At 38.9% G+C, this 16,560-nt stretch overlaps 1 long non-coding RNA gene and 1 other non-coding gene across 2 annotated transcripts in view; one reads left to right on the forward strand and one right to left on the reverse strand.

Annotated features, from left to right (window-relative positions):
• LOC128311963 (uncharacterized) overlaps positions 1-16,560 on the forward strand; it is a 75,482-nt gene that overhangs the window by 753 nt on the left and 58,169 nt on the right. The window contains exon 2 of the long non-coding RNA XR_008290720.1: positions 8,316-9,025. This is a non-coding gene — a long non-coding RNA (uncharacterized LOC128311963). The remainder of the gene's footprint in view (positions 1-8,315; positions 9,026-16,560) is intronic.
• Positions 129-245, reverse strand: LOC128311983 (small Cajal body-specific RNA 7). Its single transcript, XR_008290763.1, has one exon. It is a non-coding gene; the product is annotated as a small Cajal body-specific RNA 7 (non-coding RNA).

Here is a 16,560-nt window from a genome sequence, read left to right on the forward strand (position 1 = left end):
AATCTGTTTTATAGTCAACAGAGGAATGCAGACAAATATGTATAATACAAGGGAATATCTGGTATTTTATAAGAAAGACACACAGATAGGCTTTGCTGTTTGAAAGGAAAGAGAAACAACTGATAATATTGGAGTGTAATTTTATGATGCTCTTTTTTTAAAACTTAGATTAATCTCTTAATTTACATATTAAAAATTTCCAATCATACAACATTCGACACCCAGTCTCTATTTCATCATTTCCATAAGATGCTCCGCTTTTTAGATGTGGTTTCTTGGTGAAAAATGTATCCCAGACTGTAAATGTGGCCCAGATTATAAAGAGTCTGGTTTCACCTCCATTATGCTATATTTCTATCAAAATTTCTATCCTATGCATATTTTAAAGTATATCTTAGCATATTCTCCAATTTAAAAACTTTAAACTTAACCATCACAAATGTCCCTGAAGCACTTAATATGCTTTTGATAATACCTACTTCTTTGGGTATTCAGTAATTAATCTTAAATACATTAGAGAGCTCCCTGTTAGCAAATTCTTTGTTAGCCCAAAGATGTTAAAACCCTATTTAAAAAAAAAATCTGAATGTATACTCTGTTTGAACTATATCATAAAATTTGAAACAATTAATTTGGTTCACTTATATTTAAAAGTAAATATATGACATAGTTGTGTTCCTTTTGGAGAGGGTCAGAGATGCCACAGATGCAGTAAAATGAAAATGATTTGCTTCTAAAATAGTAGAAACTCATTGTTTAACTCTTCACAGATTAAGGCCAAGATTGATAAGGATCTTTCTTTTCACTAGTATACCTATACTGTTACTTACTTAACTTCAGAATATCCTGAAACTACAGAGGTTTTATATCACCCCAACAGAGATTCAAATGAAACTGTATTGATAGATCAGATTGAAACAGTTTTCTTTAAAATTGGAATTCAGGCAATGGCATTTCTTTTTTTTTCTCATGAATATAATTTATTGTCAACTTGGCTTCCATACAGCACCAGTGTTCCTCCCAACAAGTGCCCTCCTCAATGCCCATCACCCATTTCCCCCTCTCCCCTGCGCCCCATCCACCCTTAGTTTGTTCTCTGTATTTAATAGTCTCTTGTGGTTTGCCTCCCTCCCTCTCTGTTTGTATCTATTGTTCCCCCTTCCCTTCCCCCATGGTCTTCTGTTCAATTTCTCAAGATCCACATATGAGTGAAAACCTATGATATCTGTCATTCTCTGACTGATTTATTTCCCTCAGCATAATACCTTCCGCTTCCAGTGGCATTTCTTTTGAGCCTTTCTCCTTTGTTATTATTTAGACATATGCATATAGTATTTACCGGTAAGTCTCCCCTGGGAGGCCAAGACCAACTTCAGTCATTTCTTTATAGATTGGCAAGACACTAGAATAATATTTTTATTAAAGTGTCATCTGGGTTTCAAACTAGCTCACAAAAACCTTAGGGTCTTCCTGATAAAAGTATTGTTTCTGGACAAATACCATATGCTGTCACTTCTATGTGGAATCTAAAAAATGCCAAATTCACAGAATGATTCCCAGGGTCTAGGAGGTGGGGGATTGGGGAGATGTTAGTCAAAGGGTACAAACTTTCAGTTAGAAGATGAATATGTTCTTGGGATCTATTGCACAGCTTTGTGAGCATTGTTAACAATGATGTATTATATGCTTGGGTGTTGTTCAGAGAGTATATTTTAAATGTTCTCACTACCAAAAAGAAAAAAAAAATTATATATATATATATATACTATATATTTATATATATATAATATATATACTATATATATATTTATATATATAATATATATATACTATATATATATATATAGTGTGCCACAAAATTATGTGGCATATTGAAAGTGTTAGCTAACACTATGAGAGTAATTGTTTTGCAATATATAAATGTATCAAAAGAATACTTTGTACACCTTAAAGGTATACAATATTAATATGTCCTTTATAGCGGAGGAAGGAAAGCTGAAAAAATGGTTTCTCTAAGAGGATGATTATCTCCTTAAAATATTGGAATCTCTTTACAATATGGACTTGAGATATAGTTGTGCTTGAGTTACATTACTTAAATGTGAATTTGATGGAGCCTAAATAATTAAAAGATAATTATGGGGCATCTACAGCTGACAGAAGTGAGTAGCTGGTAGGTATTCACCTCCTCAGTTGATATTTGGTCCACATAAGACTACACTTGCTGCTTTGGTGTTTTCCTGTGTTAATGGAGACCAGTGCCCTTTCTGGGTGATAAGGATGGTCTCTGGATCTAAAAAAACACTAATTGCACTCTTTTATTGATACATCTTCCCCTAGAGCATCCAGGACCCCAAATGTACAATGCTGTGTATTTGGTGCTCTCTCTCTCTAATTACTTGGTTCTCAACGCAGGTAATATTTCCGTTTCCAAGTATAGTGGTCAGATTTGTTACAGTTTTATAAAGTAAGTAATTTTAGCTCTCCAATAATATTAATTCAGCTGAAAACTTTTTGTTTCTTTACTTGTCACACACTCCTTAATCCCTTACACCCAGTAGTCTGCCCCACTCCTCCACTAAAATTGCTGTCAAAGGTCCCCAAAGTGCTGACCAATCCATTTTACAGTTTTCTGTCTTTCTTTTACTTGACTTCACTGTGACATTTGATAGCTGTTGACTGCTCCTTATAACTGCTTTCTGTTGACTTCAGTGATACGTTAATTCATTGGCCATCCAGCTAATACTTATTAACCATCTCCTAAATGACAGGCAGAATGCTAGGCATTGATTAAATAACAGTGGGCAAGACTGTGCATTTCTTCCCTCGCACAGATGTTTTCCTCTGTGTTTATTTCACAAGATGTGGTATCAGACAGACTTCACCTTGAGACCTACGTTTGCTACGTATAGTTGTGGAACTTGGGCAAATGTCTTAACATTTTTCACCTGTAAAACGAAGACAATTAAAAATATCTACTTGATAAGAATTTTTTAAAGTGTAAAGTCATCTATGAAAATATTTGGCACATTGTTTAACATTATTCTCACTGGGACCTCTCTAGTTCAGTCAATGTAGGCTTTTAAAGACATTATACCATCTTGGGCTGGTATCTTTGACTCTGGTCTTGGTGCTCAAAAGTCCAGCCTTTGTGTTGCCCATCAGTTAACAGCTCACCCCCTCATTCCTATTCCCCAGATGCTATCCACTTACAGTTTGCCCATCCCTGACCATGCTGGGGTCTCCCACTTCTCTGGTTCATCTCTATTCCATTACTGTCCATCTGTCAGTGTGACTGTGCCTTCCTTGTTGGGTTTTTGAACACCCACTTTTATTCAAGTTCTTCTTCAGACACTATCACAGGCATGGGGCTCAAACCCATGCCTCTGTTAGGCTCTAATGGAGGCAAACAGGAAAACCTGTGGAGGAGAGAGTCATACATTGTTTTCTCCATTGTCCATAAGTATTCCCATTTGCCTCTGTCACAGCCTAATCACACTGTGACTTAATTATCCCTAGAGGCTCATATCAGAAAAGAATGTGTCTAGGTGTCTAGGTACCCTTAAATGTGGCACAACTTTGGTTTTAAAGGTACTTTTTAAAAAGTTATTTAATATTTTATTTTTTATATGTTTATTTTTGAGAGGGGGAGAGAGAGAGGGAGAGAGAGGATCTGAAGCAGGCTCCATGTTGAGAGCAGACAGCCCCAATGTGGGCCTCAAAGTCACAAACCAGGAGATGGTGACCTGAGCTGAAGTTGGATACTTAACTGATGGAGCCACCCAGGTGCCCTGGCACAAGTGTAGCTTTAAAAGCTTGATTATATTTACCAAACAAATATTTAGATGAGAGCTTAGTTTTATTTTTTAAACTTTTATTTATTTATTTTTAATGCTTTTATTCATTTGAGAGAGGCAGAATGTGAGTGGGGGAGGGGCAGAGAAAGGGAGACACAGAATCCCAAGCAGCCTCCAGGTTCTGAGCTGTCAGCACAGAACCCGATGCAAGGCTTAAACTCACATACTTTGAGATCATGACCTGAGCTAAAGTTGAACGCTTAAACAACTGACCAACCAGGTGCCCCAGCTTAGATTTTTTAAAGTTTTTATCTATTTTGAGAGAGAGAGAGAGAAAGAGAGAGAGAGAGAGAGAGAGAGAGAGAGAGAGAGAGAGAGAACATGAGTGGGGAAGGGGCAGAGAGACAGAAGGAGAGAGATACCCAAGCACACTCTGTGCTGGCAGCCCGATATGCGGCTCGAACCTAGGAACTGTGAGATCATGACCTGAGCCAAAATCAAGATTTGGATGCTTAAGTGGCTGAGCCACCCAGGCACCCTGAAAGCTTAGTTTCTATGAATGAAATCTTTGTGTCCATGTGCCAGGCATTACACTAGTGATGGGTGTGCAGACATAAATGAGCTCATGTCTTTGTCCTTAAGAGGTGCATGATGTGAAGTCAGATGGATAGCAAATGAAGGACAAAGATTCATGTCATCAATGGATAGGTTATTACATTTTGAGATAAAGGATGTCACATTTAGGCTACTCATTTTTCTAAAGAAGTGAATTAACAGTAACTTAATTTTTTTTTAAGTTTTATTCATTTTTGAGAGAGAGAGAGAGAGACAGAGTGTGAGAAGGGGAAGGGCAGAGAGAGAGAGGGAGACACAGAATCTGAAGCAGGCTCCAGGCTCTGAGCTGTCTGCATAGAACCCGATTTGGGGCTCGAACTCACAAACCATGAGATCATGACCTGAGCTAAAGTTGGACGCTTAACCAATTGAGCCACCCAGGTGCCCCCACAATAATTTAAAATTTTAACTTGTTAATGAAAGCAGATTTATTTTAAGTTTTGCCTCTAGAGGAACTTATTCTTATAGACCCAAAGGTCAAACTGTCATAGCATCTTCTGACATGAACACATGAGCATGGTCTATATGTTTCACATGATTTGCTGTAAGTAGGGGATTTGCATCCTCATAAGTGGGATATTGGAAGTGAGAACTGTACCATTTGTCTGAGCTGAACTACTTTCTCTGTGCTTTCTGAATTCTGAGATGAGGCTTAAAATGAAAGTATTTGTAAAAGTTACAGTGATCTTTCCCAAAGTTGACATGTTTACAACTTGAAGAACTTTCTTGTCTTTTATGATACTGTACAGTTTAATAATTGAGAACAAAAATTTTTTAATGTTTATTTTGAGAGAGAGATTGAGATTGAGTGGGGAAGGGTCATAGAGAGAATGAGAGAAAGAGAGAATCCCAAGCAGGCTCTGTAATGTCAGCACAGAGCCTGGTCCTGGGCTGGAACCCACAAACCATGAGACGATGACCTGAGCCAGAATCAGGAGTCAGACACTTAACTGGCTGTGCTATGGCACCCCCCAAAGATCTTTATTAGTTAACTGAGTACTGTGATTTTATAGAACTACCATGTATAGTACTTGGGTGTAATATTCAAAATATTCTAGCTTTTCTTTATTGGTATAAGTCACTCTAACACCCTGGCAGACCTTGGTGTCTTTGCTTGAGAATTAACAACTCTTCTTTACCCTTAAGTACAGAAGTGCTTTGTAAGACAGCAGGGATTCCTAGTGGATAGAATGCTGTACTCACAGAGTAGTTTTTATTTTGTGCTCCTGGTGAATTGTTTTCTGGATTATTTTTTGGGATTCTGGCAATGAAAATAGAACATAAGCTTATTATATTATGTTTAGTCTCTGTTCTTAATAACCCTGAGGGCATTTTCAATGTTATAAAACAAAAAGCAAGTTAGAAGAAATTCTTTTTTTCTTTTTTGTGCATAAAGACTCTGTGTCCTTTTAAGATAAAACTCTTCAAAATATAGAAGCAATTCATGGGATGTTTTAGTGACCCCTGGAATTTTGTAGTTCAGGGAGTATAATCAGCTTATAGGAATTTTTATTTATTTTGAATTTAGTTTTAATTAGAATTTTGTAATTGAAAAATTTAATAACAACCAAGAACATTGTCTTTGAAGGGATATACATTTAATTTGTATTAGGACTTTTTAGTTATGTATCGATGGTGATATAAGGATTTGGTCTAGGAATACATTTTAGGGAAGGAATCTTCAAACAGTCAGTAATCAAACCAACAGGGTATATTTTTAGAAGCCGAGAGAAGGGAGATTTAGGAGCATGAGTTGATCAGTACAGTCAAATTAAAACAAAAACAACAAACCAGGTTAACTAAGGTAGGGATGAAACAGTATGTATTGCTTTAAGCAATTGCAAAAGTAGTTTCAGTGGAGCCATTGGGACAGGAGCCAAATTGCAGTGAGTGTCGTCCACTTTTTTTCTTCCACACTGGAGAACTGGACAGATAAATGTTATTATCATCAGTTGAGCTGGTCTTACTGCTCGTGGTTGCAGCCTACGTTGAAGGGCAATCTTGTACCATGACCATGTAAGATGTGCGCTCATGTTTTTATCTTGATAGGTGAATTTGTCAGCTTGACTCAAATATCAAACGTATGAAACTAAAATTAATATGAAATTCTTCTTAATAAAAGGACTCTTTTTCTCTTAGGTTTTCTACTTTTTTTTTCATTTCACGTTGATTTTAAGAACTTTTTTTGTCCAACTGACTTCTTCACTTGGCTATTATAAAATTTATACTCTCTAGTGCTGTCTCAAAAAATATTTGATGTCTTTTGGCTGTGTTTTTCAAATAGTAGTGTTGACTCTGCTTTGTTCCCTGATTTCTGCATGGGGAGAACACTTAGGGAATAATAAAGGTAGGAATAGATAGCAAAGCGAGCCATAGACAGCCCAGATGGCTCTGCCCTTGGACAGGACACTGGCAGAGTGGCCTTCTGTTTCTTTCCCAGTCAGGCCTTATCTTCAGGACCTCCTTATGAGATGGAGTAGACGGGGCAAGAAAATATGAATATATGAACTTACATGTGTTGATTTCAGCCAAAGTCAAAGGAGAAGCAACAGACTGACTCTGTATAGAAGTTTCCTTTAGTGTACACACTCAGCTCATACACAGGTGTTGTATCCTTCCTGTATGGACCGTAAATTCCCTCCATATTTTCCCTCAGATCGTCCTTAATGATGGATCTAACTAGATCACGTGTGACTGGTTCTAGTTTCTACATAATGTGTTGTGTGTATGTGTGTGTGTATGTACTTACTTTTTATTATACCTCCATTACTGTAAGATAGAGTTCCTTTTGCCATGTCAAGTGGGAGTGAATGTAGACCAGGAAGACAAAGACTTTTAACCCTTTCTGGTGAGATTCCAGACTCTTGGTTACTCTCAGTTTTGTGGGTCAAAGAATGCAAATCAGTCCACCATTCTGCCATTTTAGTTTCTTGTTTTGTCCCTCTCTCCCTGGATTCTAACTTCATTCCTTCTGTTGACACTAGATAATCCGATACCTTTCTCTGCTCAAGTACCATAAATTCCCTCTCTGGTTGACATTTCCCACTTAACAGAAGAATTTTGATAAGTCAGATAGTAATAGTGGATGGGCCCGATAGAGAAACAACTTGATAGCTGCTTCTGGAAAGTTTCTTTACCTATGAGGGAAACCATTAAGAAAAAGATCTTGTTTGTGCTAATTGTAGCAAATGGAGTAGGGTATTGAAAAGAAAATTGGGCAGCTAAATTAGCAACATTTAGAAAGTTTGTGCTACAGGAGGCTGAGGTAAGGTGGGAGGCATGAACAGGCAGAGCACAGAGGATTTCTAGAGCAGCAAAACTACTCTGTGTGACGCTGTAATGGTGGACACGTATCCTTACACTTTTGTCCAAGCCCAAGGACATACAACACCAAGAGTGAACCCTACTGTAAACTACCAACTCTGAGTGATGGTGTTGTATCATTGTAATTCATTGATTGTAACAGATGTACCACTGTAGTGCATGACTGATTGTGTGTGTGTGTGTGTGTGTGTGTGTGTGTGTGTGAAGGGGGAGGTTGTGTATTTGTGGGAAGAGTGTGCTAATGAAAATATCTGTACTTTGTGCTCACTTTTGCTGTGAGTCTCAAACTTCTCTAAAAAATAAAGTCTACTTAAAAACAAAAACAAAAACAAAAACAAAAAAACATAAAGTTAAAGGAAGCTTATGCTCATCAACATCTTAGAAGCCCCCAGAAGGTGAACTGAAATTTTCTTTCTCTAATTCAAAATGAATTAATCTCTCTGAGAATCTCTGGGCCCAAGGGAAATATCTCTCTAGCTTCACTCACTAGTTATCTCATTTGATGAGCATTTTTTAAAAAGCTATAATTTCAATTATTTTATTGCACTTGACTAACATTTGCTTCCCGTTTACCTCTAGGTTTGAAGTTTGAGGAAGTTCAAGAAAGATTTGGTGAGGAGTTCTTTAATATATTCTTTGATGAGAATGAGAGAGTCCTTTGAGCCATAGGTGGCACATTGCAGGACTTTTTTAATGGCTTTGATGCTTTGTTGGAACACATCAGAACTTCTTTTGGGAAACAGGCCACGCTGGTGTCCCCATCGTTCCTTTGCAAGGAGCTCCTGGAGGGCACCCTTCTGCTTTACTACTTCCGTCCTCACCACGTTGTGGGCTTTGCAATGCTGGGCATGATCAAGGCTGCAGGAAAGAAGATCTACCAGCTTGATGTGGCCATGGAGCAGGTGGCCAATGAGAAACTGTGCTCCGATAGAACCCAGGCAATTGTAGCTGTCTTACCTTCCTCATCAAAGAATGTGACAATACTAACACCAGGAAGAACCTTCCCCGGGGAGTCTCCCAAGTCCCTGCGGACCTCAGAATCAGCATCAGTACCTTCTGCAGGGCCTTCCCTTTCCAATTGATATTTGACATCCACATGTCCTTCCTACAGCTGGGGGAAGGCCTGCGGAAATAGCTGTGGTGCGACAGCCACAAAATGCTAAGAGGACTGCTTTGAGATCGTTTCTCCAAACGTCAGTGCCGCCTTTGAGAGGATCCTGTTGTGACTGTCCACCCCGTTTGTGATCAGGACCAAGCCTGAGGCTTCTGGCACTGAAAATAAAGACAAGGTGAGTGGCCATGGGCTTGAGATGGGTGATGGGGACTGGAAGAGTGCATAATTATTTCTGTAAATTACATGCTAGCGGTAGTTGTAATTATTGAGGCTACAGAGCTTAAAGTGCCATTTAGAAAATTACTGGTCCCTGAATGTATGGAAAAAGATTTGGCCTTATTCCCAGCCATTTTGCATAGGGTCTGCCTCTTCCATTAGTTTATTTCAGCATATAAAAGGAAGACACTTACTAATACCAGCCACAGTAATTACAAAAATGATAGGACTCACCAAGAACCTGATCCTGTAAAGCCATGAATATTTCCACCAATTGAAGGCAAACAGGAGAGAAATGGAAAGATGGATTCCAACAGTGTGGGGCCTGCTCACCTTCTCCTTAAATAACTATGGGTGGAAAGCTAGCTCCACTTTGAATATGCTCTGTTCTAAATGTCATAATTTAGGAACGTCTTGGTTGCATCCTATTTTTGTCTCAGTATGCAGAATAATGGATTTTCTAAGAGTTGGAAATTAAGTGGCTACCTCAAGAGTGCTTTTCTCAATAGATTGTAGCATTGACACAGGGACTCATTCCTTTAGAACAGGCTCACTGCTTGGAGAACAGTGTCAACACTAGGAATTATCAATTTCTTTGAATCCCTGTTTGGAAAATCTTGGTTATTAACAAATGAAAAGATGGGTAAAGCTATTTTTTTTAGGGGAAGTCAACATTTAAGTAGAAATGTGAAGAAAAGTTAGTCCTTATTATTTTAAATACAAAAATAAATGATATAAATGATACTCTTCTGCAGTAGACCTTTGTGTGTATCAACTTTCAGTAGAGCTTTTTGGTATTTTGTGACCAGAAAAGTATGGGGCTCCTGGGTGGCTCAGTTGGTTAAGCATCCAACTTTGGCTCAGGTCACGATCTCCCAGTTCAAGCCCCATGTGGGTCTCTGTGTTGACAGCTCAGATCCTATAGCCTGCTTGAGATTCTGTGTCCCCCTCACTCTCTGCCCCTTCCTCTCTCATGCTTTGTCTCTGTCTCTCAAAAATAAATGTTAAAAAAAATTTTTTTAAAGTAAAGTGAAGTTCTTCTAGGTGATTCAGCTTGTTCGCAAGCATTTTAGGGAAAGCTGTTGACTTTTGGAAATGAACAGGCTGCTGTGGGCTAAAGGAAAGATGAGTTACAGAGATGATTAAAAACTCAGTGAATTAGGGGCGCCTGGGTCACTCAGTCAATTAAGCGTCTGACTTCAGCTTAGGTCATGATCTCGTGGTTCATGAGTTCGAGCCCTGTGTTGGGCTCTGTGCTGACAGCTCAGAGCCTGGAGTCTGCTTCAGATTCTATGTCTCCCTCCCTCTCTGCCCCTCCTCCACTCGCACTCTGTCTCTCTGTCTCTCAAAAATAAATAAACATTAAAAAAATAAAAAAAAAAACCTTAGTGAATGAGTACTCATGTATTTGTATTGTGGCGTGCCTGCCATGAGAAATAAATAAGGGACTAGCCCCCTGAAAGCAGAGCCAAAGACATTTTTGAGGATCTTCTGCAGCATTCATTTTAGAACTGCTTTTTATAATTTTGAAATTCAATGGAAACATTTTAAACAAAATACTTGAGAGATAAGGAACAATACCCATTTATTCAGGATGACTGGATCCCGTGATTTAGAAAACTGATCCAGTGTTGTTTTCAACATTTAGATTCAGCGATTAGAAAGCATCTAAGTATAAACCTGAAAAATCCAACTTGGCATGCTTGGATATTGTAGTCTGAATGAATTGTTATTATTTTGTTTGATTACACATGGTGTTTTAAATAATATTTCTTACATATATATTTTATGTATTTATATGTTCAATGATTGCTACCCTTTCTTGAAGGTCTTTGCAAAAGAGGGAAGTTGTTTAGTGTATGTTTTTGTCCATATTTTTAGTTGACTTAAAATTGGAATTATTCTGTGCTTTTAATTTAGAGAATATTAAAACTGTCAGTTCTGTTTTACAGAAGTGAAGTGTTTGGCTAGAAGGGTGTGAGCAGTGTTGGCCTTTAAAATTGAAGTTAATATTTTGGAAAATGTGCCTGAAGTAGAATGTGTTATTACCAATGTTAATTGCTTCATATATTTTGTAGATTTTAGAAAAATTAATTCAATTTATAGTTATTGCTTCAGATTTCCCCCCTCTATTTCATCTGGCTTGTATTTCTGTTTAATTTGCATACCAGTGTGAGGAATAGACATAATGAAATGATGATTCACATGTCAAGGCCCCCTGCCAGTTCTGATAATAGGAAAATGTGCTTATGAATGAAATGCCATTATAACTTGGCAGTGACAGCTTAAAAATAAAGCAATAGGCAGGATTTTTACTTAGAATAGGACAGCAATCCTCTCATCCTTAGGCTTATATTTCTGCTTATTCACCTGGGTTTGCAAGAAGGGGACATTTGGGAAGTCCTTTTGGCCCATTTGGAACTGTGGTCAGTAACTTTATGGCATGGAGTCTTAACCAGGTGAATAACATTTTTGAGTTACTATGTTTCCATATCCCAAATTTGTATTTTCTTAACACATGGAAAGAAGAAAACCCAGGTTAAAAATTAGGATTCTCTTGATAAATTTGACCTGTTACTCACTATTTTCCCCATAATAGGTGTTCTTTCTTGTTGATGAATAATTCCATGTTGTCTGAAGTTTCTAATTTTTTATGGGGCTTTGATAAGAAAGTGCTATTTTCATTTTTATTTATTTTTTTAATTTTTTAATGTTTTATTTATTCTTGAGAGAGAGACAGACCGTGAGCTGGGGAGGGGCAGAGTGAGAGAGGGACACAGAATCCAAAGCAGGCACCAGGCTCTGAGCTGTCAGCACAGAGCCTGATGTGGGGCTTGAACTCACAAGCCATGAGATCATGACCTGAACCAAAGTCAGACACTCAACAGACTGAGCCACCCAGGCAGCTCAAGAAAGTGCTGTTTTTAAATAATTTAGGATATTCCTTGGTCCAAAGGTGAAGGCTTTCATGATAATTTCACTGTTTTGGCTGTGAACTTAATGCCTGCCATCCAAAAAAAAAAAAAAAAAAAAGTCAAATACCCAAGAAGTGAAAACCAAGAGCTAATTGTGTAACTGAATGACAGTAAATCATTTGCAGAATGAACTGTAATGCTTCTGCTAAACAGGATCTTTGTCATTTTCTGTTGTCAGCCATTGCTTACCCATATGATTAGAGGCAGAATGTGTTTGTGTGCAGTTTGGCAAAATACTAATGGATCAGAAAGCCATCATCCTAGTTCCAGAGAACTTGCATCGTGATTGTGCAGTAATGAGTTATGGAGACCAGAAGGGAGAATGTCACCGAGAGGCATCATAGCAGTCATCAGTGGCAGGCTTCAATTCAGCAGACTTTAGAGGTCAGGAGGGACTCTTCCAGGTGGATTGATCCAACTTGGAGTCCCTCTATTTGTCTCCCTCTGCATCTTCTAAGTGATCACCTATGCCTTACATAGTCTCCTCTCTCTCTTTTCTTCTCTGCCCATGTGGCATTTCTGTGTTTTTATCTTTCCTTAAAGCTCACCTTCTTGTCATCACGTTTCTTTATAAGATGTCAGGCATTAAATATGAATGAATTAGTTCATTATTTAAAAAAAGAACAGATTCAGTATTGGGAATTAATGGTGAATTATGAATCTCTTTTAATTTGTGCATGCATCTTTAGGTCATTCAAATCTAACTATTTGGAGAATTTGGAAGTTTTTCACATCAGTCTTTGGAGGCATTGTGGTGATTTTTAGAGGAAATTTCTTGTAGTACAATGTGCAGCTTGGGGCATTACATCTAGTCCTGTGAATCTAATGTATTGACATAGATTCCAAAGCTTCTTTGTATTAAAGGGGCCATGTGTGTAAAGAGGGCTGTTAGAAACTGGACAAATGGCCCATGGCTTCCTTCTCCACATTATAAGGTAATAGTGTGTGGGAAAGTGGAGGTAGCCTGGGCGAGAGGCATCTCAGACCTGTGATTTTAGTAAATCCCTGTAATCTGAGCCTCAGGTTAATTCATCTGGAAATTAAGAAACCCAGATGAATAATTAGTATTTATACTCCTTATTAAGTCATCTTTAACATGTGTAAATTTATAGGAAGTCCGTGGGTCATGAAAGTTGCTATCATCCCTTTGATTCAATGAATTCAGGCAATTTCAAAGAGAAGCAGAGGGGAATCTGACGTTTCAACCATGAAGAGTCATCCTCTTATCAGGACCGACTTAAAGTAATTCTCTGACAGCTTAGGCTGCCTACCTCAAACACTTTTTTTTAAGGATTAAATGACAATCCATGTAAAATTTTTCTATCTTCAGCTTCAGTGTAAGCCATGATTATTATTTTTGCTCTTGACACTTGTAACCTCCTTCCTATCTGTTCTCCTCCTCACTTATGGCCTTAGAAAAGAAGGTACTGGACACCAGTAGGTTTAATAATTTTAAAGAAATATGAAACCTGCTGGTATAACATCTCCCTAAAATATGACTTAGGGATCTGCTTTTTTCTTTATAAACTGTTCTTGTTTTAAAATCCCCAGTCTCCTTTTCAGAGTCACTGGAGTTTGGAATCAAGTTTTTACTACCTGGGTCTGCTAATACCTTTTATGTACACACGTTGTAGTGCTCTACTGTGCCAGTGGCTTCCAAGATAAAACCAACTGGTTAGCTTAGGCACAACCTGAAATAGCAGTGGATTTGAGAAACAATAAATAACATGAGTTCTTTTGACATTTTTTTCCTAGTAGCAACGCTTCAAAGAACTTTAATAATATTGTGGAAGGAGTCCAGGTTTTGAAACACATCATCCCTACAACAGAGAAATGGCATTTTCACTTGTGTTCTCAGAGTTGGAACTGAGGAAAAGCATGAACAGTAACGCATTTCTTTTTCAATCCCTAGAAATATCCCCACATTTGTCTTATTAATTAGAAGTCACAAAACAAATTCTGGGAAATAATTTTAAGAGAATACAGAATTAACCTCTGATTTTCTGTGATCAGATCAGCTTCCAGCCTTCTTTATCTTTCCTAGACATGTGCCCATTTTCTTCTGACACAATGATTGAAAAGTTGAAAATATATTTATTAATCTTACCATACTGTAAGGACATTGTTGAAAGACAAATTTCACCTATCAAGAATACATCACTTGACTTCATTTCAGTTTAGTGTGGGAAAATGTGAGGTTTTTTTTCTCTCTTCAGACTGACACATTCTGTTAGAGAATTTCAAATATTGGATGATAATTTTAATGATGGAAAAAATGCCATTAGGTCTTTCTCTATAAATTAGCATTATACAACATAGATGTAACTATGTCTATGAGTCACAACTATCTGGAGTTTGCTTTGCTCTTGTAGTTATAAATGAGATCTTCAATTTTTGTGGGTTTTTTTGTTTGTTTGTTTGTTTGTCTGTCTTTTCTCTGGAACTGCTTCCTGCCCATACACTGCCTTTTAAAGTAGGTTGGACAAATTTGGATTCTGACGCTGGTATTGCTGAGGCTCATTCTGGTTCTTTCAATCTTTAAATGCCTGTAATGTTAAAATGCCTGCATAGTGCCATGCTACTGTATAATTACTGTATTCTGTAAAGAGGACAAGGTATTTGTTACATGGTGAATTATATATTCATTATAGTGACCTCCATGCCTCAAGTGCCCATTTTACTGTTGGATAGGTGAATAAAGTATGCCAAAGATGGCCGATGGGGTGCAAACAAACTCTGGTCTCTAGCTTAGAAATCCCTCCTCTGTGTTCTTCTTCCTTTGTTTGCTGCATGCACAAAAATCCCCACAGATATGGAAGCTGACAGCTATAAATTACCCTCCCCACTTGCATTTGGAGCTCAGATCTTTGGAAAAACAGTCTCCTCTGAGCCCACCAGTGTTAAATAAATCTCCGATTGACCAAGATTTTTGAGTACTGCCTGGTTTTTCTGCCAGTGTTCCATCCTGGTTCTGTAACATATTTGGTTCCCTGACTGGGAAACCCAACCGCACTGGCCCATTGTTGCCACTGGTTTGGAAGAATGGCTAGGCAGTGACAGAGCAAAGGATCACAAGGGAGAAGACGCGTCCTGCCTGAATTTCAGCAGTCTCCTACTCAGTCACCTCAGGTCGGCCCTGCTCCATTGTTCCCACCAGACTCAAAGAGACCTGGAAGGTGAGGACCTGGACCCGATGTCAGAACCGGTAAGGTCGGGACCTCAAAATAGTCAGGCCTACCCAAAAGGGTGGAAGGGGGACCTAATCAATCCCCAGAGGCCTTAATAGTCTCACAGGCAGGAGGGAATGTAATAGATTCTGGTGTGTGTGTGCATGTGAATGTACAGCTCAGCCAGGCTTGCCAGTCGAGTTCGAGTTTCTGGCTTCACAGGCAGGCACTCTTAAGGTCCCCAAAAGTCTAAAGAATCTGAATGGGCTCTCCTGTGTCATGGTGAGCATATAAGGTCTAGGGCAGTATCGGATCAGACTCTGATTGCAAGTCACAAAGCTGAGTCCACAACAGCCACACCTCATCTAAAGTTTCCCTCAGAAATGGGACCAGTGGAGTATCTGATTGGTCCTCTCATCCAAGGGGATACCCTCCCTTTGTCTGTCGTTGTGACACTAAACATGAGAAAGAAATTAATAATGGGATCAAAACAGAGTAAACCTATGATTTTAGATGTCATGCTCAAATGTTTTAAAAAGGGATTTTCAGGTGCTTGTGGGGTGAAAATGGCACCCAGGAAGTTAAGGAACTTTTGTGAACTAGAATGGCCCATATTCAATGTAGGATGGCCCCCAAAAGGGGCATTAGATGCTCAAATAGTGCAGCGGGTTTGGCTAATAGTCACTGGGAACACAGGCCACCATGATAAATTTCCATACATCAACTCCTGGCTTGAAATTGCCCAAAATCCCCTGCCTTGGGTGTGATTCATCCTTAGCAAACAGAGCCAGGCAAAGGTTTTTGCCACTTCATCTGGAGGCTCACACAGGAAGCCAAAGAAACGATGCACTGCTCCTCTAATATTTAAAGGAGACATGGAGGAAGATATTGTCTTTCTGCCTCCTTATGACTGTTCAAACTCCCTCCCCACTGCCCCTGAGATTGAAACTCCTCCCCCATCTGTCTCTCTGCTGCCACCACAGCCACTGCTGCAGCAGTTGCCACCGCCCATCTCCCCGCCCCTCTCAGACCCAGAGAACCCTCCCCCACCAGGGCCAGCAGCCAAACTGTGCCCCAGACCCAGATCTAACGCTCTCCAAATGCCTGTAAGGGATATGAGAGAGCCGGAAAGACATAATGAGGATGGAACAGTCCAGCCCAGTCATTCCATGATGTATTATCAACCTTTCTCTACAACCGACCTCCTCAATTGAAAACCTAACACTCCACCATACTCTGAAAAGCCACAAGCAATAGTCAACTTGATGGAGTCCCTCTTCCAGATCCACCAACCAACTTGGAAAGATTGTCAACAGTTACCCCATACTCTGTTTAATACAGAAGAAAGAAGA

Source organism: Acinonyx jubatus, chromosome D1 (assembly GCF_027475565.1).
Source record: "Acinonyx jubatus isolate Ajub_Pintada_27869175 chromosome D1, VMU_Ajub_asm_v1.0, whole genome shotgun sequence".
NCBI classification, from domain to species: Eukaryota; Metazoa; Chordata; class Mammalia; order Carnivora; family Felidae; genus Acinonyx; species Acinonyx jubatus.